Below are 27,114 nucleotides of genomic sequence, written 5' to 3' on the forward strand. Positions count from 1 at the left end.
GTTGAAATAAGAATTTTAGCATTAACAGTTGAATTGAGGAGAATATGCAATCCCAAAGTGCAGGGAGAAGTTTGAAGACTGGTAAAGATTTCCTGACATTAAGCACCCTGGGTATTGATGTTAAGCACCATCCAGGAAGAATTCATTATAAGACTCTGACATGTATCCTACACACAAATTTTTTAAGCCAGATGAATTGACTATGTTTCTGGACAGGTAGCATATTTGAATATGTGCATAGGGAGAGAAATACTTTATCATTGTAATTTATTGGTTATGTAAGAAAAAAATGTAGCTACAATACACCATCATACAGGAAGATATTGTAAAAGTTATTAGATTTAAGTTTTTTAACAATCTTCAAATGGAGCATATAATTAGCTCTTGAAATTCTGTTATCATTGTATTTAGACTCTAATTAGTGGCCAATCTTTGTAGTTTCTTCTTACCCCCATGTAGAAAATCATCTCGGTATTCAATATGTTTAAAATCAATTCAATTCAGAGTACCCGTATTATAATAGAATGAAGAAATTAAAACAGTATGTAAAAATATGGTGTGAAAACACCAAAAAGGGCATTGGAAATGGGTGTAATATATTATATATATAGATTATATATGTATATCTGTCCTAGAGTTACTAGGAGAATTGACACACTTAAATCATTTTCAGAATATTTAAGCTATATAACACCTTTAAAGCAATTAGTATAGAGAGTTTAAATTGTAGTTGCTTACCAAATTGTGGATTTCATCTTATAGTTACCACTCAGTTGATAGATGATAAAAATATGGGCTCATATTTTCATAAAATAATAATAAAATCAAACCTATTACCACTTGTTACAAAATTGAAGGTTTATTTAAAAATGACATTTATTTTTAGGTTCTGATTACATTTTAATGGACAATTCTTTGTGATGTGGCTGGTGAGTAGTATTGTTGCGGAATTGAAAGAGGTCTTCATTCCCTGTGTTGTATTACCCTGTACTCAAAACTGCGGTTCATCTGGCCAGTTCTGCCATCTTTTTATGTAACAGGCAACAATCGGTTTAAGATTTATAATGCAAGAGTACTGACTGCTCTGAGGTTTATATTCTATGAGCCCTAAAGTGTAAGTGGAGAGAAAGAAGGGATGTCAGTCAGTACTGGTTCCATCCATACGCCTATCTCAGGAAGCCATGCAGCCCAGACGGTAGCCCAGAAAGATGGCGGCACTTGTCTAGAAAGAGCTGTAGGTGAAAAGCCAGATGGTACAATGAATTGGGTGGTGAAATAAGCACAGGAGGAGAGAAAGACTTAGATGTGCTTGGGACATGTGAATGTGTCCAGAAGTAATTCTCATAATATCTCAATAAAATAAAGTGAATATTTGGCAATTTTGACAGATTTTTAATAGTGACTTTTTGTTGGAGTTTAAACTTATCAGTGTGATACGTTTTATTCTTGGCTTTTCACAACTTGTGAGATTTCTTGAAATAGTATTAACATCAGAACAATTCCATCTGTATCTCCTGAATGTTTGGCAAAATGTATTCGCTATACCTTTACCCATTTAAGTCAATAGTTCTTTTTTTTTTAGTAGAAAGCATATTTCTTTCCATTATTATTAATGATCACCTAGTATATGTAGACAAGAGAAATGTGCACTGAGAGTAAAGAAAATGAATTTGACGTAAGACTTTTACCTTGAGAAGCTTTTATCCTAGCATAGGAGATAGAGATGTAAGCATACAGTTATGACAGTTTGAAAAATACTGGAATACAGGCATAGGTAGAATACTGTGCAAAGAGAAAGGAATAAGCAATGCACAGAGAGGCTCTAAAAGTGTGTTCTTCCACTGAAATAACTTCTAATAGAGTCCCACATGCCTGTCACAACATAGTCCATCCTTCACGTCTCTCTTAATGGTCGCTGGCCTTCACTGATAACGTTACTGAAATCTGACTATGAGAAACTCCCTCATGAGTAGTCAGGTGAAAGCTTAGCTGTTTGTGGTAAAATATCTTAGATTTTATGTGATAATATTCTTTCAACTATGCATATTTCTCGAGCCTGGTCTTAATGTACTATAGAGAAGTTATCCTGAACCTGCCCTAAATGTATTTTTCATTTCCTTATTTCTCTCTTCTCCATAATCTGTGCATTGTAGAGTACCTGTTTAACATGTCTCGATGACAAGGGCTGCATCTATACTTTATTTGTAAATCATTCATCCCAATTATGAGCAATGAGGGCACCAGACAGAGCTTTATTAGGGGTGAATTTTACCAGTACAGATCGTGGACCAGATACAGAAATTTATGTGAGTCTCATTCCATACCAGATTATCTTTTTATATATGTTTTTCTGACTGGTCATATAAGTTATTCATAAGTAAAGGCTTATCAAGAGCCTTGCTTACAGGAACTGAGGGCTTAAAAATTGTTACGAGCTTATGAAACGAAGACTATCATAGGCAATTATAAAATACTGTTTCTTTGCACTTTCTGCTTGTGGAGACAAGTAAGCCTTCCCTAGTGTTTTATGAAAAAAGCAGCTGACACTTAAAAAAAAGCCAATTAGTAATAGAGCTACTTAATTGTTCATTTGGGTTTATGTCTCTCCAAGTCAGTTTGTTTGCTAACATTTTCAATAACAACAAATAGGAAGTGTAGTTTAATGTGAAAATCAGTACTCAGCAGAGATCAACAAAACCATAGCCACAAACAAATGGTGAACTAGCATTGTTGTTGTTGTTGTTGTTTTAAATCCATTTAAACAACAGTTTGAATTCTTTTATACCGAATCCATCCCAAGAAAGATCAAAAAGAATGAGTCAATAGTACAAGTGAGATGAGACAAAAAAATTTATAGGAAATAAATTCACAAATTTTTTGAGTAAACAAAGCATTGAAACATAAAACTCATTGTGAAATCCAGCATAATATTAAGGTTTATAAATGCAGATTTTTTTAATGCAACCTTATTCTGCAACTGTAAAAATGTAGCTCAAAAAGTATTGTTCAGTGATTCTTTCTACAGATATTTACTGGACACTTATAATGTGCCAGGCATTATTCCAGACTCCTGGAATAGATCTGTAAATGATACAATGACATTTCGCCTCATGGAGTTTAGATTGAATGGAATGAGAAATGACTAGAAACTAAGCAAAAGATATACAGCATATAATAGATAATATATATGCACATATATGCACAATTAGCATTTTAGAATATAGTGTCTGTTGTGGAAAAAAAGAAAAATGTAAAGTAGGTTAAAGGGATCAGGAATGACAGTGGTATGAAGGGAAACATTGCTGTTCTAAGTGAGATAATCCTGGAGGCTCACTGAGACCTGCTGTTTCACATATTAGATATACATGATGGTGATTTCAAAGTAATATATTTTTCAGCATAATTCAATTTAGCCAATGGCCTCAACTATCCCTTTTTCTTTCTGAAGTCCCCAAGATAAAACTAAGGACAAAATGCCAGTCTTATTAGCTAGAACGTGGGCTCCAAAATTCAGTACCAAATCTATTGACATGGGCTGATCTCAAGAAATACTTTACTTATGGGAGCACCTGGGTGTCTCAGTTGGTTAAGCGTCCAACTTTGGCTCATGTCATGGTCTCATGGTTCGTGAGTTCGAGCCCCACATCGGGCTCTCTGCTGTCAGTGCAGAGCCTGGAGCCTTCTTCGAATCCTTTGTATGCCTCATCTATTTTTAGTTTGAAGACTAAACTAGAATCTTAGACCTGTCCCTTTGTTTGCAAGGGCAGTCCAGTTCTTAGACCTGCCTTCTGGTGTCTGAACAACACAAATATTGGGACAACTGATAGCCCCATTATAGCTGGTAAAAGTTGTTCACTTTGGGCCTGTCCATCCAGAACAATAGGTACAGATTTATGTATCACATAAGGGCATATAAGAGAAAAAGAGAGGACTCAGAGAATGAATCCTCTTTACTTTGTCACCTTGGCTCATGAGAAGAAGGAAATCACAGAAATGGTGTACCCGTTCCAGGGCTCCATTAACTAGGGATGTGACTCAGTGATATTCTATAATATCCCAGACCAGGGAGTGAAAGAAGGGTGCAGAGGATCATATCTAGGAATCTGAGTTACATTAAAAGTGGATGGTAAGGAGGGAAGGCCTTGAGACTTGAGAAGTGAGGAAATGTCAACAGTGTATGTAGTGTATGCATAAAGGAAACATTTCTTGGATGCTATTGCAACAGGTCTCATAATATAGAATAAGTCTCCTTACTTTTTGTTAGTCTGTTAGTAAAAACTGAAGGTAAGACACATTCCTATAAAAATATGTGCGTCCTAATATAAATGTGTTATTTGACATAGAAGTTTGGACATGTGGGGCAGGAATGACGATTGTGGATCCCTTGAATCACGTTAGTTAGTAATGGAGAAACTCATAAGCTTAGAATTTTAAGAAAAGATGACCTAGTTTAGCCTCATTAAAATAAGATGATAGAGCAAAGAAGGGCATGAGAGGAAGCAGTCCAAGTACAAGGTGAATGATGCAATCCATTACCAGATAAATACACATTAAAGTAGTCCACAAATTTGTCTCCAAGATTGATTGGAGCTTGTATGGAAAGGGAAACTGCCCAATTACATAACTGAGAGTTTCCATAAAATGAGGACAGGCCAATTGCTGACAGGTGCAACTATTATAAGAAATAACAATACCTGCCTTACAGTTTCAGAATTATCTCTTACATAGCTCACCCCAGCCTATCATTTTCCTTAAGTGTAAAATACACTTCAGTTATTCTATGTTTTTTATTATTTGGCATTAAATATATTTACACTAGACTTAAACCATCATTGCCCTAGTGAAATTTAACTTATTTGAGGCTCAGCTAAACTACCATCTTTAATAATATTAATTTTCTCATCTCATCTCCTCTGGTCCCCTCCCCTCCCTGGCCTGCCCCTCCTTTCCTCTGCTTTCTTTCTAAAGTCCTGTACAATTTCTGTAATTCATTTTGCCTTCTGGCACAATTTCTCAACTTTTATTGTACTAATTAATTCATTCCACAGGTATTTATTGAGTGTCTCCTCTATACCAAGCAATATTTCACTTACTGGCAATATAGTGATGTTCTATAGAGTCCCTGCTGTCATAGAGCTTAAAGTCTAATGGGACTAGACAATACATCGATTATTGCAATAAATTCAGATGATGATGATTTAAAGGAAAATAAAGATAATGAGATGGAGTGAATTCAACTCAAATTGGCCTAAGCAAAAATAAAAGGTTATTTTTCAAATGTGTAAATTAAAAAAATTAGAAGCACAAGAGATTTGACTCATATTACCAATTGCATTTAGAACTTACTAATTTAGTTGGTGGAATTACCACTCAATAAATGCATTTTAATGACCAGCACAGTATAGGAAACTTTTCAGTACAAATAGACCAGAAACTCAGCTGAAACTAGTTTTAAATATAAATTCGACATAATGGAGCAAGTAACTGAAAATCCAGAGGAAATGTATTTTGGTTTTATGTTGGCATTCAAAATCGTGGTTCTGTCCTTTCATCTTGACCTCCTTTGTATTTGAATTTGTCCTCACTTTGGCTCCTCTCATTGTAGCAAAGTGTTGACGGATAGTTCCATTGTGTCCTAAAAGCCCCTAAGATCTTACCCACCTCAGAATGAGTATGGGTATGTCATGTCAGGCAATCCCACACGCTGAATGCCTTAGATACTTCAGACCTCAAACTATATGGCTATTAAATGGGAAAGGGGAGGGAGGAAATAGGGAACAACTAATTGTTAACCACATTGTCTATCTCTGTAATTAGGGAAACAGTATTCTAGATAAATAGAATATGTCCTAACATGTTATATGCAAATGTTGTGTAGGATCTTTATGTTTATTGGATTAGAATGCTTATTGTCTTTATGATATTATCACCATTATGTTCAATACATGTTAAATAGTTGTCTCTACTTTTTTACCAGAATATAGTGGCCACACAAGAAAAATATTCTAGATCCCATTAGTAATAGACTCATAAATACATATATTTTTTCTAATGATTCTTACACTGATTTCATTTCATTCTTTTAAGTGCATGGTAGCTACTTTAGAAAGTCAGACTCTTAACTTTTCTTCTGTAAAATATGTCATTTGTTAATCTACTAAATTGCCTAGAGAGAAAACCATATCCCTCTCTATCACTGATCTGTTCCAACTTTATGTTCACAATTTAAAACAAGATATAAAGAGATATTAAGAACAGGGGTGCCTGGATGGCTCAGTTGGTTAAGCCTCCAAAATTGGCTCAGGTCATGATCTCACAGTTCACGAGTTCGAGCCCTGCCTGCATCGCTCTCCACACTAACAGTGCAGAGCCTGCTTGGGATTCTCTCTCTCCCTCTCCCTGTCTCTCTCTGCTGCACCCCCCACTTGCACCCTCTTCCTCCCTCCCTCCCTTCCCCTCTCTCTCTCTCTCTCTGTCTCAAAATAAATAAACTTAAAAAAAGATATTAATAGCAATAAGTTGAAAATATATTTAAAGATGGGCTTACAGTAAGAAAGATGTCTTAAAAACCTGTGATTTTTCTTTTACATCTAGTTTAAAAGGAGTTGTACAATTAACAGCATATTTCATATTTAGCAAAGAAATTTAACCTTTAGTTCTCAACAATGCTTCAATAGAAATACCTGTTATTAACTATGTCAGCCTGATTGTTTTCTGACTGCAGTTTTCAATTAGAACACAATCTCATCTATTCATACAAAGGGGAGGGAAAGAGAAAAGGAGAATTCATTTACCAAATCAGGAACTTGAATAGGCACTTACAGTAATACACATTTCGCAAAATTGTTTTGCTTTGTATAGAATTGATTTCTCAAGATTTAAGTAAATGTAGCTAACTTGATTAAAGGTGTGTGCCTGGAGACATCTTTCTTGGTGCTTTAAGTATTCTAGTTTATAATCAGAGGAGTTTTTAGTCATGTTGCATCATAGCACCACTGAATTGCCTGTCTTCTTTCATGCTTAATGTGTTTTAAAGGCTTTAAAGAAACACGCCTAAGATTCTTGGAAGTTACATGTTTGGAAGTATTCTACGATGGTAAGAAAATGAATATCTGAGATCTTCTGTGATAACAAGAGTGAGAAATAAAGACTTTTGTCTCACTAGTTACTTTGAAAACTCTAACTTTTCTTACTGGGGCAACAACGAGAGGAATGCTGTCCCTCGGAATGATCCAGCAAAATAAAACTTACTTAGTGCTTCTACCCAAGAGATTATAAATGTTATTTCCTTGTACTCTCTGTATATTAAAGAAAATATTTCTGTGGACTTTTTTTTTTTAGTTTATTTTGAGAGAGCACATGAGCAGAGGAGGCGCAGAGAGAGAGAGAATTCCAAGCAGGCTCCACACTGTCAAGCTGGGCTTGAATTCACAAACTGTGAGATCATGACCTGAGCTGAATTCAAGAGTTAGAGGCTTAACTGACTGAGCCACCCAGGTGCCCCTCTGTGGAATTTATATGCAAAAACTTTTAAGTGATATCATAATATTATAAATGACTATTTCACCTGGGCCTAGAAGCAGCATTGCTTGGGGTTTGAGTCTGAGGACAGTAAACAGGAAAGTAATCTTTTAAATTTATTATATTTAATCATTTAATCTTATTTACTTCATTATTTTAACTCTGCGTACTCCTCTTTCTCCCAGATGTAAAATATCCTTCCTCATTCATACTTCAAAAGACATTATACACATCAATTTATTTTATTCAGTTAGTAAATTTACTCAATTTAATTTACTCAGATCAGTAATTTTGACTACTGAGATTAAGAAGCAATCTTAAAGTTCCCTGTTTTTATATGCATATTCTACTGATTTGTCACTTTTCATTCCTTTCTAACATACAGTTTGAATGATGAAATTTAATACTATTTATCCTATTTAAATTTCACCATTCTATCGATTTAATAATGCAGTGTGTACCTTTGGGTTTTTGTACCTGATGATCTTCCTTTGGTTCACTATACTTATGTTAGGTTCCAACTATAAAAATGTATATCATTAATATTTAAAGAATTCTTTATACCCCTGGAGGCAGAATCCCGGAATTTAGGCAAGAAACTAAAAATCTTAATTTTTCCATTCTACATCTTGGCTCTGACTTTAAAAAATATACTTGCTTTGTTTGAGTTATTCTTTTTGTGTATTTCTTTGCTATGGTAACAGTTCCTCTAAACGTGGGTGAGTTATTTACCCAGTAAGTTATTTGAACATGGACAAATTGCTTTTAAAATTTGTCTTACAATAGACCATCATCATGTACAAAAAAAAAAAAAAATTGGTGCTGTTGTACCACAGACCTGAATCCCATATGAAACATTTCTACTATGATAGTCCCGATAGGAGTCCTAAATTTGTTAGGTTACATGCTGTACTTTGACCAAAAGCACCCCCCATCCATGTATATCATCGGTGGAATGCACATCCTAGGATCCAGTGGTAATGAACTTGGTAATATCTGCATTTATAATTTGAAAAGTGACTTATCTTGCTGTTAAACCATATACTGGAAGTTACAGTGGCACAAGTAACATTAGAGTATTATGGTTTTATTTAAATTCACATCCAAATAAAACATTTATTGTCTTTACTTGGTGAAAGTTTCCACTCTCAATGAGACCTAAATTGGGGTGAGGAATGTTTGGAGCAGTGGAAGATTTTTGTCATACTAAACGTTAGCTGCCAAGGAAACTGGGCAGAAAACATTGTGACTATTATAACCTGACTGCAGCATGGCTTTATTTTGGTTTTAACATCTTCAGTTGGGTGATAAAGTAAATGACATAATAGTAATAAATCAGGCAAGCTTAGCTTGCTAATTTTGTAATTATACATATAATCTAGGTTTTATAGAGTGTAAGCTTATAGGCAAATTGAGTATAATTTGATATTATAAATATAAGATTAATTCATGTAGTGAGGTAAAATATTATTATATATTGAATGGAAATTAGATGACAGTAAGTCAACCTAATTCTTGTGTATTGAATTCTCCTAGATTTTTTTCACTTTTATATATGAAATGTGATAGGTATATGTGATTTATTTGCTAGAACTCAAGGATAATTATTTCACTAACCCCCAGCTTCTATTAAATCATTGGAGAAAATAACACTACTTACTTCATGTGTAAACTGCTATCAAGATTGCATAAAATAAAGTATTTCAGGATGGTAACAGTACTGTATGCATCATACATGCTCCATAGCTAATAGAATAAATAATATATATTATAACCTATTTTATTTCTGGGGTTAAACATGCACCATTTTAAAGCATAGTCATTTAATTTTGTTTAGATATCTTATTCATAAGTGATTCCTTCCCTGAAATAAGTATCCCTTGCCCACTTTTAGATTTTGCTAAAAATCTGTTTTAAAAAATTTAAATGTATTCATTTATTTTGAGAGAGAGAGAGAGAGAAAGAATAAGAGTGCAAATGGCAGAGGGGCAGAGACAAAGAGAGGGAGAGAGACACAATCCCAAAGAGGCTCTGCACTGACAGTGGCATGCTGGAACCCATGAACCCCTAGGGTCATGATGTGAGCTGAGGTCAGATGCTTAACTGACTGAGCCCCCCAGATGCCCTGCTAAAAATCTCTTTCAGGAGTCTCTTTTATATATTTCCTTACTGAGGAACATGTATAAATCATTCTAATGAATTTCTTGGGGGGTGTATTGGAAAGGCTGAGTCATAACTTTCTAAAGAGTCCTTATAGTATCACAAGGAATAAGCCTGGGACACATGTGAAGTGAAATTGTTGCTCTGACATTTATAGTTTTTTATCATAACCTGAAGCGTGGGAGTCAGGGTAAAACTCCTCATCTGTTTGCTTGCCAATCCAAACCAGCATATTGCCTTACTGGATAAAGAATTTTGAGATTATATAATATTTAAGGTGGGCATAACTTCAGTCAAATCTGGGTTTGAATTTGCCTCTGGCTCTTCCTTTTAAAATTCAAATTCCTCAAGTATAAGATGATGATAATTACTACTGTTTCAAAAGTTACTGTGAGAAATAAATGAAATAATATATGTAAGGACATAAGCACATTGATATATTAGAAGAGCTTAATATATATGATTCACTATTCATAAAGCTTGGATGTATGAGAAACACGTGGGAAATACATTTAACTCTTGTATACCAAGTGTTGTTTGGAGACCATAGTCCTCAGATAAGTGTTTGTCATAGGTTTCTGTTTTCCTAACATGGTTAGAATATATGAACATCAGAGAGTGCCATGTCCCTTCCCCTCTACTGTGAAAAACACTGCAGAGGATGCAAGTTTAATGCCTTCTAATTGAGAAAACTTACAACACACATATTCAAAAATACTTGAACATTAGAGTTTTCTTATTAAAATCTTCTGTATACATTAGAAAAATAATGATGTGTGAAGGGATATGGATATATTGTTAGAATTTGTGTGTGTTTGTGTGTGTGTGTGTGTGTGTGTGTGTGTGTGTGTGTGTGTGTGTGTTTCTTAGATGTAGTTTTGTCACCTGTGGTGATTTTGTTACCTGTATTATTGCAGGCTGCCATGGAAGAAAATATGACCAAAGCTACCAATAGCTCCAGAGTTTTAAATCTTAAAGTTTCAGCTTTTGTACTGAGGCTGACTAGATATGCTCCCTGGGTCGCTGATCAGACATCCTGGGGGCAGACAGGAGACAGGTGTTCACCATGGGACTGAGCAACTCTAGGTATAGTCAGAGGTACAAGTTCTAACAGGGTGTCTCAGTTACCATGTTGGTGGAAAGGCAGTTCCCAGATGGGATATCTTCAGTTGAATAGAGAGTACTCCAAACTTAAAAAATAAACCAAATATATTATCTTACCCTTGCTGAAACAGCAATCATAAAAGAAACATATAAAAAATACAAATGAGTATTGGTCAAATTCTGTGCATAACTTGTTTTGCACTCTGTAGAGAGTATACTATATCAGTTATGAATTGCTCAATTTTTAAAACTCATTCCATGAGGGTCCCTGTCATGAAATCAGAGATGAACATTTGATTCAATAGTATAGGATGTCCAGTTGAAGGGTACTTACACAGAGAAAATTATCTCTGGATACATCTATCTTGATTTCAAAAAAGGCTTTCTATCTGTTTTTTTTTAAAGTACTGTTTGATATGTACAAAAATGCTAAATACTATTTTGAGTTTAGATAGTTTATGTTCAGAGAGTTAGAATTCAGCATAAATGGTGATTTCATGATAATTGACACTGGGTTTATTTGCTAATTGTCCTTTATAGTAGAACTGTTTGTATTCTTCGTATTCTCACTTTGCAGTGTATGCTTATTAATCCTATTTATATTTACATAAGAAGAATATGTATAAGAGAGTGGGAAGAGGGGAGAATGAAGAAGAGAATATGAATATATGACTTTACCTCATATATGATTTATCTCAATATATCTCAACCCTTATCTCAATATTTAACATAAGTACTAAGTAACTTTAATTTAGCACTGAACACTATTTTGTTATTTACAGCTAATACAATACTGGGCTTGTCTGTTGTTACTGGTTAAACTTATTCAGCTATTTTTTATTTTGTTTATGTTATGAAAGTTAGGTATAAGTAAAGGGCATTTTTAAGGAAATGTGAGAAAGCTAGTTCCCTTTGTGAAACTTGAAACTTGTTGTATACCTGTAAATACAGATGAAATACAGGTTTGGGGGTATGGGGAGGGTGGGTGTTAAAGGACTTCCAGCACCTGCGTTAATGAGAAGCTCGTTCTGGTCATCTGCCTACTGCCATTAAGTAATGCTTCAGTATTCACTTCATAAAAATTAAATCATTGGTTTAGATACACCTTTCTGAATGCCTATCAGAATATACAATTTCATTTGTATATATTCTATTAAAATAAATTATTATAGAAAATGTGTATAAAAATATCTGAAGAATCAAAGATGAGAATAAAAAATTTAAAATTCCACTGAAACTGAATTTCCATTACTTTAAAAATCCCCACCAACAGTGCATATACTCATCAATACTTACTATTTCTTGTGTTTTTGATTTTAGCCATTCTAACAGGTGCATCTTTGCATGCTTCTCATGACCATCTGAATGTTCTCTTTGGAGAAATATCTGTTCGTGTCTTCTTATTTTTTAAATTGCTTTATTTATTTATTTATTTATTTATTTATTTATTTATATTTAGTTTTTGGTGTTGTATTTTATCAGTTCTTTATATATTTTGGATACTAACCCTTTATCAAAATATCATTTGCAAATTTCTTCTCCCATCTAGTAGGTTGTCTTTTTGTTCTGTTGATTGTTTTCCTTGCTGTGCAGAAGCTTTTTATTTTGATGTGGTCCCAATAGTTTATTTTTGTTCTTGTTTCCCTTACCTTGAGTGACATATCTAGAAATATGTCGCTGCAGCCAGTGTCAGAGAGACTACTGACTGTGTTCTCTTCTAGGAGTTTTTATGGTTTTAGGTGTGATGTTTAAGTCTTTAATCCATTTTGAGTGTATTCTTTTGTATGGTATAAGAAAGTGGTCCAGTTTATTCTTTTGCATATAGCTCTCCAGTTTTCTCATCACCATCTGTTACAGACTGTCTTTTCCCCATTACATATTCTTTTTTTTTTAAGTTTATTTATTCATTTTGAGAGAGAAAGATTATGGGTAGGGTAAGGGCCAAGAGAGAGGGGAGAATCCCAAATAGGCTCTACACTATCAGTGCAGAGCCCAATGTGGGGCTTGAACTCATGAACCAGGAGATCATGACCTGAGCCGGAATCAAGAGTAGGACAATTAACCAACTGAGTCACCCAAAACCCCCCACCATTTCATATTCTTGCCTCATTTATCAAAACTTAATTGACCATTTTATAGGTTTATTTCTGGACTCTCTATTGTGTTCCATTGATCTTTATGCCTGTGTTTGTGCCAATACCATACTGCCTTAATTAGTACAGCTTTGTAGTATATCTTTATATCTGAGATTATTATACTTCCAGTTTTGTTCTTGTTTCTCAGGATTGCTTTGACTATTCTGGGTCTTTTGTGGTTCCATAGAAATTTTAAGATTATGTGTTCTAGTTCTGTGAAAAATGCTGTTGGTACTTTTATAAGGATTGCATTAAATGTATAGATCACTTTGGGTAGTATGGGCATTTTATTTTATTTATTTTTTTAATATGAAATTTATTGTCAAATTGGTTTCCATACAACACCCAGTGCTCATCCCAACAGGTGCCCTCCTCAATGTGGACATTTTAAAAATATTCGTTCCTCTAATCCTTGAGCATTGAATATATTTGCATCTGTTTGTGTCATCTTCCATTTCTTACCTCAGTGTTTTACATTTTCAAAGTAGTGGTCTTTTACCTCCTTGGTTATATTTATTCCTCGGTATGTTACTCTTTTTGGTGCAATTGTAAATAGGATTGTTTTCTTAATATCTCTTTCTACTACTTTATTATTAGTGAATAGTAAGGCAAAGGATTTATGTGTATTGATTTTGTATCCTGCTACTTTACTGAATTTATTTATCAGTTCTAGTAGTTTATTTTGTGAGGTCTTAGAGTTTTCTCCATGTAGTGTCATATCTTCTGCAAATAGTGAACATTTTACTTCTTCTTTTCTAATTTGGATGTCTGTTATTTCATTTTCTTGTCTGATTGCTGTGACTAGGACTTTTAGTACTACAGCAAATAAAAGTGATGAGCATGGACATCCTTGTCTTGTTCCTGATCTTGAACAACTCTCAGATTTTTATCACTGAAAATTTTTAATGTATCTTAAATGTATTATTTTTTAAATGTATTGTTTTTAAATGTATTATTGGTGTGTATTATATGTATTATATGACTTTTTAAATGTATTATTGGTTAGTTAATATTTTGTTGAGGATTTTTGCATCTGTGTTCTTCAGAGATATTGGCCTGTAGTTTTATTTTACTGTAGTGACTTTATATGGTTTTCTTATCAGGGTATGCTGGCCTCATAAAATGAATCTTTAAGCTTTGCTTCCTCTTCGATTTTTTGGTAATAGTTTGAGAAGGATAGGTATTATCTTTTCTTTAAGTGCTTGGTAGAATTAACCTGTGAAGCTGTCTAGTCCCGGGCTTTTGGTTTTTGGGAGTTTTTTGATAACTCATTCAGTGTCACTGCTGGTAATTGGTATGTTCAAATTTTCAATTTTTTCCTGATTCAGTTTTGAGAGGTTATATGTTTCTAGTGATTTATCCATTTCTTCTAGGTTGTTCAATTTGTTGGCACATAGTTTTTTATCATATTCTCTTACAATTGTATTTCTGTAGTGTTGGTTGTTACTTTTCCTCTTTCGTTTCTCTTTTTGTTTATTTGAGCTCCGCCCCCCCTCCAATTCCATTTTTTATGAGTCTGGCTAGATTTATCACTTTTTTTGATCTTTACAAAGATTTGGCTCCTGTTTTCACTGACCTGTTTTGTTATTGTTTGTTTTTATTTTCTATTTCATTTATTTCTGCTCTAATGTTGATTATTTCCTTCTTTCTACTTGTTTTGGGTTCAGTTTGTTTTTCTTTTTCTAGCCCCTTTAGGTGCAGTTGGGTTGCTTATTTGAGATTTTTCTTGCTTCTTGATGTAGTCCTGTATTGCTATAAACTTCCCTCTTAGAACAGCTTGTACTGTGTCCCAAAGATTTTGGACCATTGTGTTTTCATTTTCATTGTCTCCATGTATTTTTTTAATTTCCTGTTTGATTTCTTGATTCATCCATTCATTTTGTAGCAACATGTTATTTACTTTCTATGTATGTATGTTTTTCCAGATGTTTTTTCTTGTGTTTGATTCCTAACTTCATTGTATTGTGGTCAGAAGAGATGCATGGTATGATTTCAGTCTTTTTGAAATTGTTGCGACTCATTTTGTGGCCTCAGATGTGATCTCTTCTGGCAAATGTTTCATGCACACTTGAAAAGAATGTGTATTCTGCTGTTTTAGGATGGAATATTGTGAATATATCTGGAAGATCCATCTTGTCCAGTGTGCTGTTCATTGGTACTGCTTCCTTACTGATTTTGTTTGGATGATCTATCCATTGATGTTAGTGGTCTGTTGAAGTCCTGTACTATTATTTTATTAGTATCAAATATTTCTTTTATGTTTGTTTTTAGCTGCTTATGTATTTGGGTGCTTCCCTTTTGGGGGCCCAAATATTTGTAATTGTTATATCTTCTTGTTGGATTGTCCCCTTCATGATTATATATTTGCCTACTTTGTCTCCTGCTACAGTCTTTGTTTGAAAGCCTATTTTGTCTGATACAGGTTTTGCCACCCCAGCTTTCTTTTCTATCCCTTCAGTTTCAATCTCCATGTGTCTTTACATCTGAAATGAATCCCTGATAGGCAGCATATAGATGAGTCATTTGTTTTGTTTTGTTTTGTTTTTTAAATCATTCCATACTCTGTGTCTTTTAATTGGAGCACTTACTCCATTTACACTGAACAAAAGCATTGATAGGTATGTCCTTATTGCTGTTTTGTAACTGGTTTTATTGTTGTTTTTATAGTTCTTCTCTGCTCCTTTCTTCTCTTGCTCTTTTACAGTTTGCTGGCTTTCTTCAGGGAGAAACTTCAATTCCTTTCTCTTTATTTATTTATATATTTTTCACATGTCTGTTATGGATTTTTGATTTGTGGTTTTCATTAGTTTCTACGTAACACCTTCTGTGTATAGCAGTCTATATTAAGTTAATTGTCACTTATGTTTGAACCCATTCTTTACTCCTCACCCTCCCACGTTTTAGGTATATGGTGTCATGGTTTTATGTCTTTTTATTTTGTGAATGAATTAGCTGATTTTTACAGATATACTTAATTGCACTGATTTTGTGCTTCTTACCTTTCTTATTATTGTGTTCTTTTCTTTCCACTAAAAGAGCTCCCTTTAACATTCTTGTATGTATGGTTTAGTGTAATGAAGACCTTTAACTTTTGTTTGGGAAATTCTTTATTTTTCCTTCTACTCTGAGTTATAGCCTTACTGGATAGAGTATTCTTGGTTGCAGGTTTTTTATTTCAGCACTTTGAAAATATCATGCCACTCCCTTCTGGCCTGCAAAGTTTCTGCCAAAAAATCAGTTGACAGCCTCACGAGGTTTCCCTTGTTTGTAACTATTTTCTTTTTCTCTCTTTATCACTACTTTTTGCCATTTTGATTATTGTATATTTTGGTGTGGACCACCTTGGGTTGATTTGTTGTGGATTCTCTATCTGTCCCTCCTGGATCTGGATTTCTGTTTCCTTCCCCAGATTAAGGAAGTTTTCAGTTATTATTTCTTCAAGTATTTTCTTTTTTCCCTTTTCTCTCTCTTCTTTTTCTCAGATCCTTATAATGCAAATGTTATTACACATGATGGTGTCTCTGAGTTCTCTTAATCTTTCTCTAATTTAATTTTTTTTCTTTTTCTTTATTCTGTTCAGCTGATTGTTTTCCATTATACTGTCCTCCCAGTTGTGGTTCCATTCTTCTGTTTCATATGGTCTACTATTTATTCCATCGTGTGTGTTTTTAATTTCCATTATTAAGTTCTTATTTCTGGTTGGTTCTTTTCCATGTTTTCTTTTTGGTAAGGATCTCACTGATGTCCTCCACTCTTTACTCAAATCCAGTGAATATCTTAATGATCATTACTTTAAACTCTCTATCAGGAATATTACTTAGCTCCATTTTGTTTAGGTCTCTTGCTATGATTTTGTCCTGTTCTTTCTTTTGGGACATACTGTTTGGTCTTCTAGTTTTGTCTAATTCCTCTGTGTCTTTCTCTGTGGTAGGAAAGTCAGCTAAGTCTCCTGCTCTCAATAATAGTGCCCTTATGAAAAGAGGTTCTATCATGTCCTGTGGTACAATGTCCCCTGTTAACCAGGACCTGGTATTTCAGGGATGTCTCCTATATTTACTGTGTGTGTGCTCTCCTGTTGTGGCTGAGGTGCTTTTGCATTCAGGCCAGTCGTCTACAGTTGTTCTTTTTGCCTATTGTGGGCAGGGTTGGTCCCTGTGTTGTTAGTGGGGCCACTTTGGACTTGAATTAGGCCAAACCATGAATTTTCCAGAGATGCAATAGTACTGAACTTTAGGGGGCTTTCCTTGTGTTGCCCCCTGAGCAGCTTTTGTTGGTGGGTGGGGCTTGCAGTCATACCAGATGTCTGCCCCTGTGGTGCTGCACTCATAATGGTCTGTGTGATTATTTCCCCCTCTTCCCAGGGCAGGAATCACTTTGAAGTGGTACTGTCTCCTGTTGGTTCTGCTTGCACACTTTCAGGCTTCTGGCCCCACTTTGGATGGGCTCTGGCCAAGGGTGTATTGGATGAGGCAGGGTCACAGGAGAATGCAGGCATCGGGGGGGACAATGCCAGCAATGTCCTCAGTAGTTGCTACAGGAGAGGACCTGAAGCTGCCTGAGAAAACCCCTGAAGATGCCTGCCACGTTGAAGGAGGGGATCTGCAGAAGGTCAGTGTAGGTGGCGTATGTGCAGGACAGGTGCAGAGGTTTACGGTGCGCTGATTTCTGCAGGTGTCCATGTATGCAGTCTGGGAGATGAGGGATATGATGCCTGACAGCTCTTTTGTTCTTGGAGAAGTGTCCCAAAGATCCCAGCACCTCTAGCACATACTCTGAGATTTGTAAACAAATATCTTTGCTGTATACTTTTTCTTTTTTTAAAATTTTGTAAATGTTTATTTATTTTTGAGAGAGAGAGAGAGAGAGAGAGAGAGAGAGAGAGAGAGCGCGCGCCCACAGCAGGGAAGGGGCCGAGTGAAAGGGAGACACAGAATCAGAAGGCTCTGAGCTGTCAGCACAGAGTCTGACATGGAGCTCGAACTCATGAACTGTGAGATCATGACCTGAGCTGAAGTCAGACACTTAACCAACTGAGCAACCCAGTTGCGCCCCCCCCCTTTTAAAAAAAAAATTGTTTTTAATGTTTATTTATTTTTGAGGGGGAGAGAGAGAGAGAGAGAGCGCGCGCGCGCGAGCTAGCTGTATAACTTTTCTTCACTGTATCTCCGCATGGTTGTTTGTTGTGCTGTCTCTTTAAAGGTGAGGACTCCCATTTCCTATAGCCCTGACACAGTCCTGTAGGTCCCTTTGGCTTCCACCAGGATCTTCAACCTTCCTACCCTTTTTGATGTGGCCTCTTATGTACTTTTAGTTATGGACAGTCTATTCCAGTTTTGGTGTAATTTTCTGTGTTGTTTATGCTACTGGGGATATTATCTAGTTGTATTTATGAGACAAGTTGAGCCCAGGATCCTTCTACTCCACTATCTACCATGGAATTCCACACCCTTAAGTTTCAGTGCCTCATTACATTTAATTTCTGTGATATTGATGACATTTTGGGATTTGCTATCATACAAATAAACTTGGAAAAATATTTATAGGAAACTGTTAGAAATTCAAATCTAAGCATTATAATATATATATAAATATATAATATATAATAATGTTTTACCAAATAATTTCTTGTATTGTTTTTATATCAGAAAATAAGAGAATTATTGCTACTAGGTTTATATATGAATTAATACTGGAGAAAGTATCTGAAAATCATCAAATAAAAATTTGAAGCATAGAGTCATTTAAAAAAAAAAAAACTCTGGTTATATTATTTCCTGAAGAAGTTTACAGATTTTTGAATGTTTGAAAAACTAATACTTGTTATTAAAAAAAAAAAAGACACTCAAGTCCCTATTCGAGATTATCAGTTTCCAGGAAAACTGTTAAAGAGCAGATTTTTCTTCTCTCAGGCCTCTCTTACTGAATCACTTCTTTTTTTTCCAGCTTTGATCTATGATTGCCATAGAACATTATGTAGGTTTAAGGTGTGCAGTGTGTTGATTTGATACACTTACTGCAAAATGATTACCACCATAGCTAGGTAACACTGGCATCGTGTCACATAATTACCATTTAATTTTGTGTTGAGATATTTAAAATCTACTTTATTAGGAACTTTCAAGCATAAAATACAGTATTATTAATTCTAATCACTATGCTGTATATTAGATCCCCTGAATTATAGCTAGAAATTTGTACCCTTGGACAAGTATCTTCCTATTTACCCCCAACACCTTAGCTCCTGGCAAACCCCGTTCAGCTTTCTCTTTCTACAGCCTCAGTATTTTTAGATTCCATTTATGAGATCATAAAGCATTTGTCTTTCCTTGTCTGACTTACTTCACTTAGCATAATGCCCTCAAGATCCATCCATGCTGTCACAAATGACAGGATTTCCGTCTTTCTTCTGGGTGAAAATATTCCATTATAAATGATGTCACGTCTGTATTCATTCATCCATTGCCAGAGTTTTAGGTTGTTTCCATATCTGGGCTGTTGTAAGTAACACTGTAATAACATAGGAGGGCAGATATCTCTTCGAAATCCTGTTTTCATTTTCTTTGGGTATAGACCCAAAGGTAGGATTGCCAGAGCATATGATGTCACTATTTTGTTATTTTTTGAGAAAACCCCATACTGTTTTTCATAGTGGCTTATTTACATTTCTACCAACAGTGTACAAAGGTTCCTTTTTCTCTGCATGCTCGCCAACACTTGTGTGTCTTGCCTTTTTGATGGTAGCCATTACAACAGGCATGAGGTCATATCTCATTGTGGTTTTGATTCTGCACAGCATAATAACATTCAACAAAATGGAAAGGTAACCTATAGAATGGGAAAAAAAATATTTACAGACCATATATCTGACATGGGGTTATTATTACAAAATATATAAACTCAAACAACAACAAACAATCCAATTAAAAATGGATAGAGAAACTGAATAGACATTTTTTCCCCAAAGAATACATACGGATTGCCAACAGGTACATGAAAAGATGCTCAACATCCCTGATCATTTGGGTCATTACTTCTGGTCAAATTTTGATACTACTTGGGGATTGATCTTTGGTTTCTTTATCTACTGTTATGTTACACAAAGGAAAATATTTTGATGTTACAACATCTCTGGGAAACCCACAGAAGGCTCCTGGAACCAGGTTCAATATCTATTCTGTAGATCTAACTTTGTAAAACATCCAAATCAAGCCACTGAGTCCTTATTGGTAACTTCCATATATTTTGCATGTGAGACACATCTCACAATGTGGGTACTAATGAGGGGACTAATCTGTGTGTGTGTTCCTGATTAAATGCAGGCATAGTATCAAAATCATCAAAACGAAACAGAATAATATTGCAAAGTGAATGAGAATTGAAAACCGTGCAGTGAAATTGAAGCCTGTAGGATGGTCAGAGAAACCTGGAAAAACAGGATGATAAAATCATCTATTGATTAAAATAATCTATTCACACAGTAAACATCCAGTCCTGAAAATCATAGTTTTAGAATCAAGTGTATGACAACAAAGAAAAACACTGCCTTCAAGGAGATTTTAGTCCAGTGTAAATAACAGATACTAACATAATTTCTTAATATAGTATAAATAATGCTCTAGTAAAAGGGTATGCCAGACACTCTTTACTGGGGAAGGAAAATCCATTTGCCTTCTATACAGATTCACAGTTCTCCTTTTCTCTGTCTAGTGGGGCTTACACAGAGAATACTAGTTTTATTCCTAAATAAATCTAGTTACTGTTCCAGAGCAGGGAGTTGGAGAGGGGTCCAGGGTAAAATTTAGTATGAATGAATTTCCCAGCATGATAGTCATGATGGCACTCAAAGTCCTACCAAGAGAGGATGTCATCTGTGTCTGAGCTGACAGCCTTAGTGGAAAAGCTTTGCAATATGGTTGGGTCTATAGACCTTTTGGCCCAAACAGACCAGCTATACTCTTGAGGGTAATATGGGCACATTTGGCATTTTCAACATAAAGCAGTACAGAAAGGAGTTTGTAGTGCACACAGCCCCGCATGCTTAGTCTGCAGGAGAACAGTGCCTCTCTGTCTTTATCTGTGCTCCTTTCCATTTTCTTCTTATCCCTATGGTGTTTTTTGTGAATTGTTTTTATTTTCTTTTTGAGGAAACTAAAAAGGATGAAACCCTTGCCAATATCTAAGCCTGTGGCTATTCAACAGCCTGTGACTGTGGGCTCAGACTCTTTTCTAGGCATGCAAAACCTGTAGGAGAGACTTCAAGAGGCAAAATTTGCTGGAGGAAAGATTATGAAACAACAGGCTAAGGAAAGCTGTCCTTCCTGATCCCCCATACGCAGTACATAGGGGATTCTCTGCAGGATTTAATCCGTCCCTGAATTTCATTGTATAATTATTTCTTAACCTCATAGTCCTCCCTTTTAAATCAGAGCGAGATAACTTTGGATTCTCTTTTTCCCTTCTCAAGGACCCTTGTTCTTTAGCTTTCTTTTTGCAAGAAAGAAAAAGAAAAATAAGAGATGCCCAAGGTATGGCTGAATAAAATTGGTGGGCGTGTGGGGAAAATGAGATAAATTAAAGGGAACGTTTTTTTCTTCTTCTAAAACGTTAATATTATTGCATCAGACTGTGCATACCTTTATTTATAGATTCCGAAGCTAAGTTTTAAATTCTATTCTTCGTCATACCTGACAATTTCACAAAATGAACAGCAAATGCTTGCTACATATTATCCAGTCATGAACAGAGAAAATAAATCTGAGTCTTTTTACAATTTTTTTTTTGTAGGGGGCACAAAATATGAAAAGTTGTTTCATATCAAAATAATTTCCAGTAAAGATTTAAGATTTAAAAGTGATGAAAATATGTTTATGAGAACCCTTAAGGAATGTAAATAAAACTTTGAAGTAGTTGTATCTTTTATGTTTATTTTAGTAAATTAATGGGAAATTATGTTTACTGGGACTATTTCAAATGATAATTTGATCATATCTATAAAATAAGTCTTCTTTAGCGCACAGAAGAAGGAGATTTTGGAGTTTGCATTAAAATGAACATAGTAATAATCACTAGTATATTTTATTTAGAAAAAAATATAGTCTTAAAGAAAGAAAATGCTGATACTCTGTACTTTTCCTAACTTTAAGAAAATCCAGATAGTTTTTAAATTATATTTGAGTTAATTAAGCAGATCAGTGAGGTCACAGTGGATTAGAGAACAAATTCAAGCTTTCATGGCACAAACCATTCTAGCAAATGCAGTTTCCTATTCAAAACATACTTAATCTCAAGATTTTAGGTAATTGGACCTTGGACAATCACCTTCAAATATTTATCCTAATTAATAAGCAGACATTGACAGAAACTCAACCTTGTGATGCTAAAGAGTAAATATACATGTATCATACATTATTTGGTAACTGAAATGTAAATGCTTTCTAACCTTCTTCCTTACCTTCTAAACTAAAGATAATGGCTTACTAGTGCTTTGAATTCTCAGGAGTATTTATGTCAGAAAGCATCTCTCCTCTCATTACTAACTTGAATTTTATGGACTGTAATTCTACCTAAGGATGAATAAAAGTATCCAGGGTATGTATGCATATGGCAAAGTATTATTAAAATTGAGATTCAAATAAACTAAACAGAAAACTTAGCTTGCTCACCCTTCATTCCCTGCATTTTGTATATTGTAAACAGGGGGTATGACTTGATTTTTCCAGATTGTTCTTGTTCACTAAATGGATGTCATAGATGCTTAAATGTTATTCTTAATTCATGTAGGTGAGTCTAAGAAAAGGCAGCATGCACGATTATAGGAAATCATTGTTGAGTTTTAAAGTTGGATAATTTTGCAAAACTAATGTCAGTAACTGGTATGGGTGTGTGCGTGTGTGTGTGTGTGCGCGTGTGAGTGCACGTGCTTGTGTATTTTAATTCAAGAGATTTATTGTGACGGTTCACCTGTGCTGTCAGTGTTTAAATATCCCCACAGATGGATCATCAGGAAGACTACAGATGGTTTATTTGAATTGCATGTTTAGATTGTTAGTGTGCAGTATAAACTTTAGGCCCATGTTTCTTGTCTAGAATATATGAATATTTATAAAGTTAAATCTAGTTCTTCCCTCTAAATGCAGTACTCCAGTTATTATTTTAATACTGTTGCAATCAGAGATCAATAAATAGTTATGCTTTATGTATTGTGTATATGTAAGACTAAGAAGATGGGGATATGTAACTAGTTTAAAATTTGAAACAAGTGTATGTAGGAATTGGAACAGCTTAGAAAAACATTTTTTTTTTTAAAAATTGAGTTGTTAAAAGAGAAGTTGATATTATTCTACTTCTATGAGATCATCTAATTAAGCTTTACCAATGTAATTAAATATTTCTATATCTTTTGTAATGCTTTTTATTTAATAATTCATGTTGTTCAAAGACCACATTAATTTTTTCTTTCACATATGCTTTTGGAAAAGCAATTTAGGAAAATATATTTTATATCTTCACACAAATGGTTTTAGCATGGTTTATTGCCAACCAATTCTGGCAGTATTCTAAAAAGCATTTATTTGATGTAGTTATATCAGATGATACATTTAGCAGATCTGTGAAATGATAACAAGTTAATGTTTTTAATGTAAAGGTTTATAAGTGGCACCCTATAAAATGTTATACTATGGAGAGTCTAAAATGCTTAAAAATATTTGGAAAATGTAAAATGCTTATCCATTACAAAATGTGAGATTATAATGGTATCATATATTCAGAAGAGAGAATAGAATGTATGCAAGAGGCGTTTAAAATGTCCCTTGTGGGGCGCCTGGGTGGCGCAGTTGGTTAAGCGTCCGACTTCAGCCAGGTCACGATCTCGCGGTCCGTGAGTTCGAGCCCCGCGTCGGGCTCTGGGCTGATGGCTCTGAGCCTGGAGCCTGTTTCCGATTCTGTGTCTCCCTCTCTCTCTGCCCCTCCCTCGTTCATGCTCTGTCTCTCTCTGTCCCAAAAATAAATAAACGTTGAAAAAAAAATAAAAAAAAAATAAAAAAAAAATAAAATGTCCCTTGTAAGGATCTATAAATGCAGAAACTTGGTTAAGTCAGTTGCTTATTTCTTGGTTAATAGTGTCCATAGGATGGGCATAATTGTGGTAGATGTCAGTTATGTAACACTAGTTATTTCTCAAAATACAATGTTAGTCAAAGGAAGGGCAGGACAGAGAATAAGTATATCCTTACTTCTCCCAGGAATGCAAGAAAACAGTTATGAGCCAGTGCTGTTTAATAGTTACACACACACAAGTTTTAGACTCACATAAATCTGGGTTTTAATTTCCATTTTTCTGATTACTAAAAGTTACCAATAAAACTGGTTACCTCACCTGCTTTTGAGGCCAAGTATTAAAAGGCAAAACAATAAGTACACGATTATAGGTTCTAATTATTTTTTATGACAGATTTTACTGATGGATGGATGGTACTTGCTGTAGTATTAATAGTTTTCATGCTTCGTCCTGAGTTGTCCATATCGTCTGAAGTTACTGTTGAAAGAAACTATACATTAAGGAATTGAATGGATCCCTGACTCATTGCATGTCCTTATATCTACCTGTTACTTTTGCAAAAAAAAAAAAAAAAAAAAAAAAAAAAGATTTAAGAAATCAACTCAGGGAAAAGGAAAGCTAGTAATGCTCAAATGAAATGTATAATTTTATATATGAATGTAATCCAAAGTATGGTGTAAGCGCTCCAGTAACCCCAGAATGACAGGAAGCGCAGAGTTGACTGATATTAACTGTGTAGCACCTCAGGAACCGGAGTTGTGCCTATGTCAGCCCTCAATTAGTGCAGCTCCACACTGAGAAGGAGATTTAAAAACAATGGGACATCATTAGTGGACATTCATAGTACAATATTTTGCCAGCCTACCAAATGTCTGTTTATGAGTCATCCACAGGGTCCCACTGAAAAAGAAAGCAATTTCTTAGCTCCTTTGGTAGTCTGTGAAGTAAAACTTGGGGCAGAGCGATGAGGTTATAAAGGGAAGGGGAGGGAGAAACCACACCCACTGATGGTTCTGTGTGTTACTAAACCTGTTATAGGGTTGTGCAGTCAAAGTCAGTGTTAAGTCACTTAGAGTCTTTCTCTGGAATTAGCAGTTTGAAGAATTCCAACTATCTTGGTTAAAAGGTAAGCATATTAATATACCCAAATCTTTGATTTGGAATGATTTTACAGTGTCTTCCAGGAGTTATTCTAAAGTCAGTGACTCAAGAATCAAGGACGAGGAGGATGAAAGTAACCTCTAGGAGTTGTGTAATGCCTGATAGCTGCAATCACTTAATCTTATGTACTCTTCAGATATTTTTTTAACTGTCATTTTTAACCCCACCAACAAAGTATATAGAAAAGATTTACTTTGCAGTGGGGCCTGAAATGTGCTTGTAAAGGAGCCAGGGAGACCACCTCCATATGCAGATGCTGCTTGTTGTATGTGGATTTAGGTGTGCCTCTTCTTGTCCATGGTAGAGAGATGTTATGCTCTAGCAAAATGAAATGTGAAAGTGTGGTAGCACTTTCACTGGATAAAAAAGGGAGTCTTTAATGATGTAGGATAGTAAGCATTCCCTGTAGAATGTGCACAGAGATCACATCAGAGAGTGTCCTTTCCTCTTCTCTTTTTATATTGGGACTCTTTGTTAGTAAGAATATTAATTGTAAGTAATAGCATCACTATCATTATTGATGATTTTGTTACTCATTATATGCATGGTTGTACAGAAGTGGAACAGTTTTTTAAAAGGAAACTTATACAAGAAAAAGGATTTATGTTAAAAATGAATATGGCTGCTCAGTTTTAGGAAATAAATGCTTTAGTATTAAAGTTCCGTGGTATATAGTATCTAGCTATTGGATGATTTTTGAATTCACTAACAAAGAGAACAGAAATATATAATCTTTGTATTTCTAAATGATATTCTGGATAATGAATCCTCCAACCTGTTTGTGTTAATGTGTGTATGTGTATAATAAAAAAGTGCTTTTAAATCATAAAAAAATTTCTGGATAATTGATGAACTCCAGTTTTATTTTCCTGTGTAGACAAACTTACTAAATGTGAATGAGTGTAATTAATAATTTAATTGATAATCATTGGCCATTATACTAAAAATCACTTGTTTTTATGTGTTCATTTTTCTTTTTCACTCTATAACTTTCTATGAAAATGCTACACTGTTTAGATATTAGATGACTGCTTATTGTCATGGTTCTTAAGTCCCATTTCTTATCTTTGAAATTAGAACCTCTGAATATTCCTTAAGAATCTACTCACAAAAAACAAAAGTGAACAACATATAGCTACTGAAAAATTTTCAGGGAAAATTAAAGGTGAGATGCATTCTTTAATGCACAGTTAACAAATTAAAAAAACCCTCACAATGCGTGTGTATTCCCCCAAGGTCCCTCGTTAACCCTTTAGCATCAATGCTTGTGTTTGCATTAGTTGTTGATATTTACATCTCTAGGTCCTTCCTCTTAGAGGAAGCCTACCGATAGAGTATATATACATTACTCAAAGCAATTCAGCCTAACCTAACTCTTACTAATCCCCACTTTCAATTTCAGGCTCACTTTGACAAAAACAGGTTTTTGTTTTGTTTTGTTTTTAGTTTGTAGAGCCATCTTCTTTAGAAAGTAGTTTAATAACTTTTGGTTGTATGTCCTCTGGACACCTTCAGTCCTCTCCGTTTTGGTTCTCCACTAATGGAAGGAATCCTAATGAATGAAATCATCTCTTGTAAACCTGAATGGGCTTTAGAAATGATGTATAACTCTCTGCAAACCATCAGAGGTGTCAGAGGAAAATAAAGAGTGGAGTGTCAGAGTGATAAGTGCAGAAGAAATTTTATGAGTAAGGTACGCTGCTCCTAATGAGAATTGACTGAGCAAAGGATTATTAATTAAATGATCTCAGTTTCACTGGTAAAGGAAAAGAAAAAGTTCAGGTGTCGATGAGTAGCTAACATCATTTATTTATTTAATTTTAAAGGAATTTGATAGCAAATGGAAATGGGAAAGATATTATTTGGGAGTGGTTTAGATCGCACACTATGAGGGGAAAAGGAGACCATGCAAATCTGGTGAAGAGGGAGATATTGAAGCTTCCTAAAGGGGAAATTGTAGCACAAAGTTACAAC

General features: G+C 34.8%; 1 protein-coding gene and 1 long non-coding RNA gene across 5 annotated transcripts in view; one reads left to right on the forward strand and one right to left on the reverse strand.

Moving 5' to 3' along the window:
- LOC109498749 overlaps positions 1–1,758 on the reverse strand; it is a 30,109-nt gene extending 28,351 nt beyond the window's left edge. The window contains exon 1 of the long non-coding RNA XR_002155638.3: positions 1,689–1,758. This is a non-coding gene — a long non-coding RNA (uncharacterized LOC109498749). The remainder of the gene's footprint in view (positions 1–1,688) is intronic.
- SGCZ (sarcoglycan zeta) overlaps positions 1–27,114 on the forward strand; it is a 1,094,832-nt gene that overhangs the window by 436,147 nt on the left and 631,571 nt on the right. The gene's annotated exons all lie outside the window — the stretch shown is intronic.

Source organism: Felis catus, chromosome B1, assembly GCF_018350175.1.
Source record: "Felis catus isolate Fca126 chromosome B1, F.catus_Fca126_mat1.0, whole genome shotgun sequence".
Lineage (NCBI taxonomy): Eukaryota > Metazoa > Chordata > Mammalia > Carnivora > Felidae > Felis > Felis catus.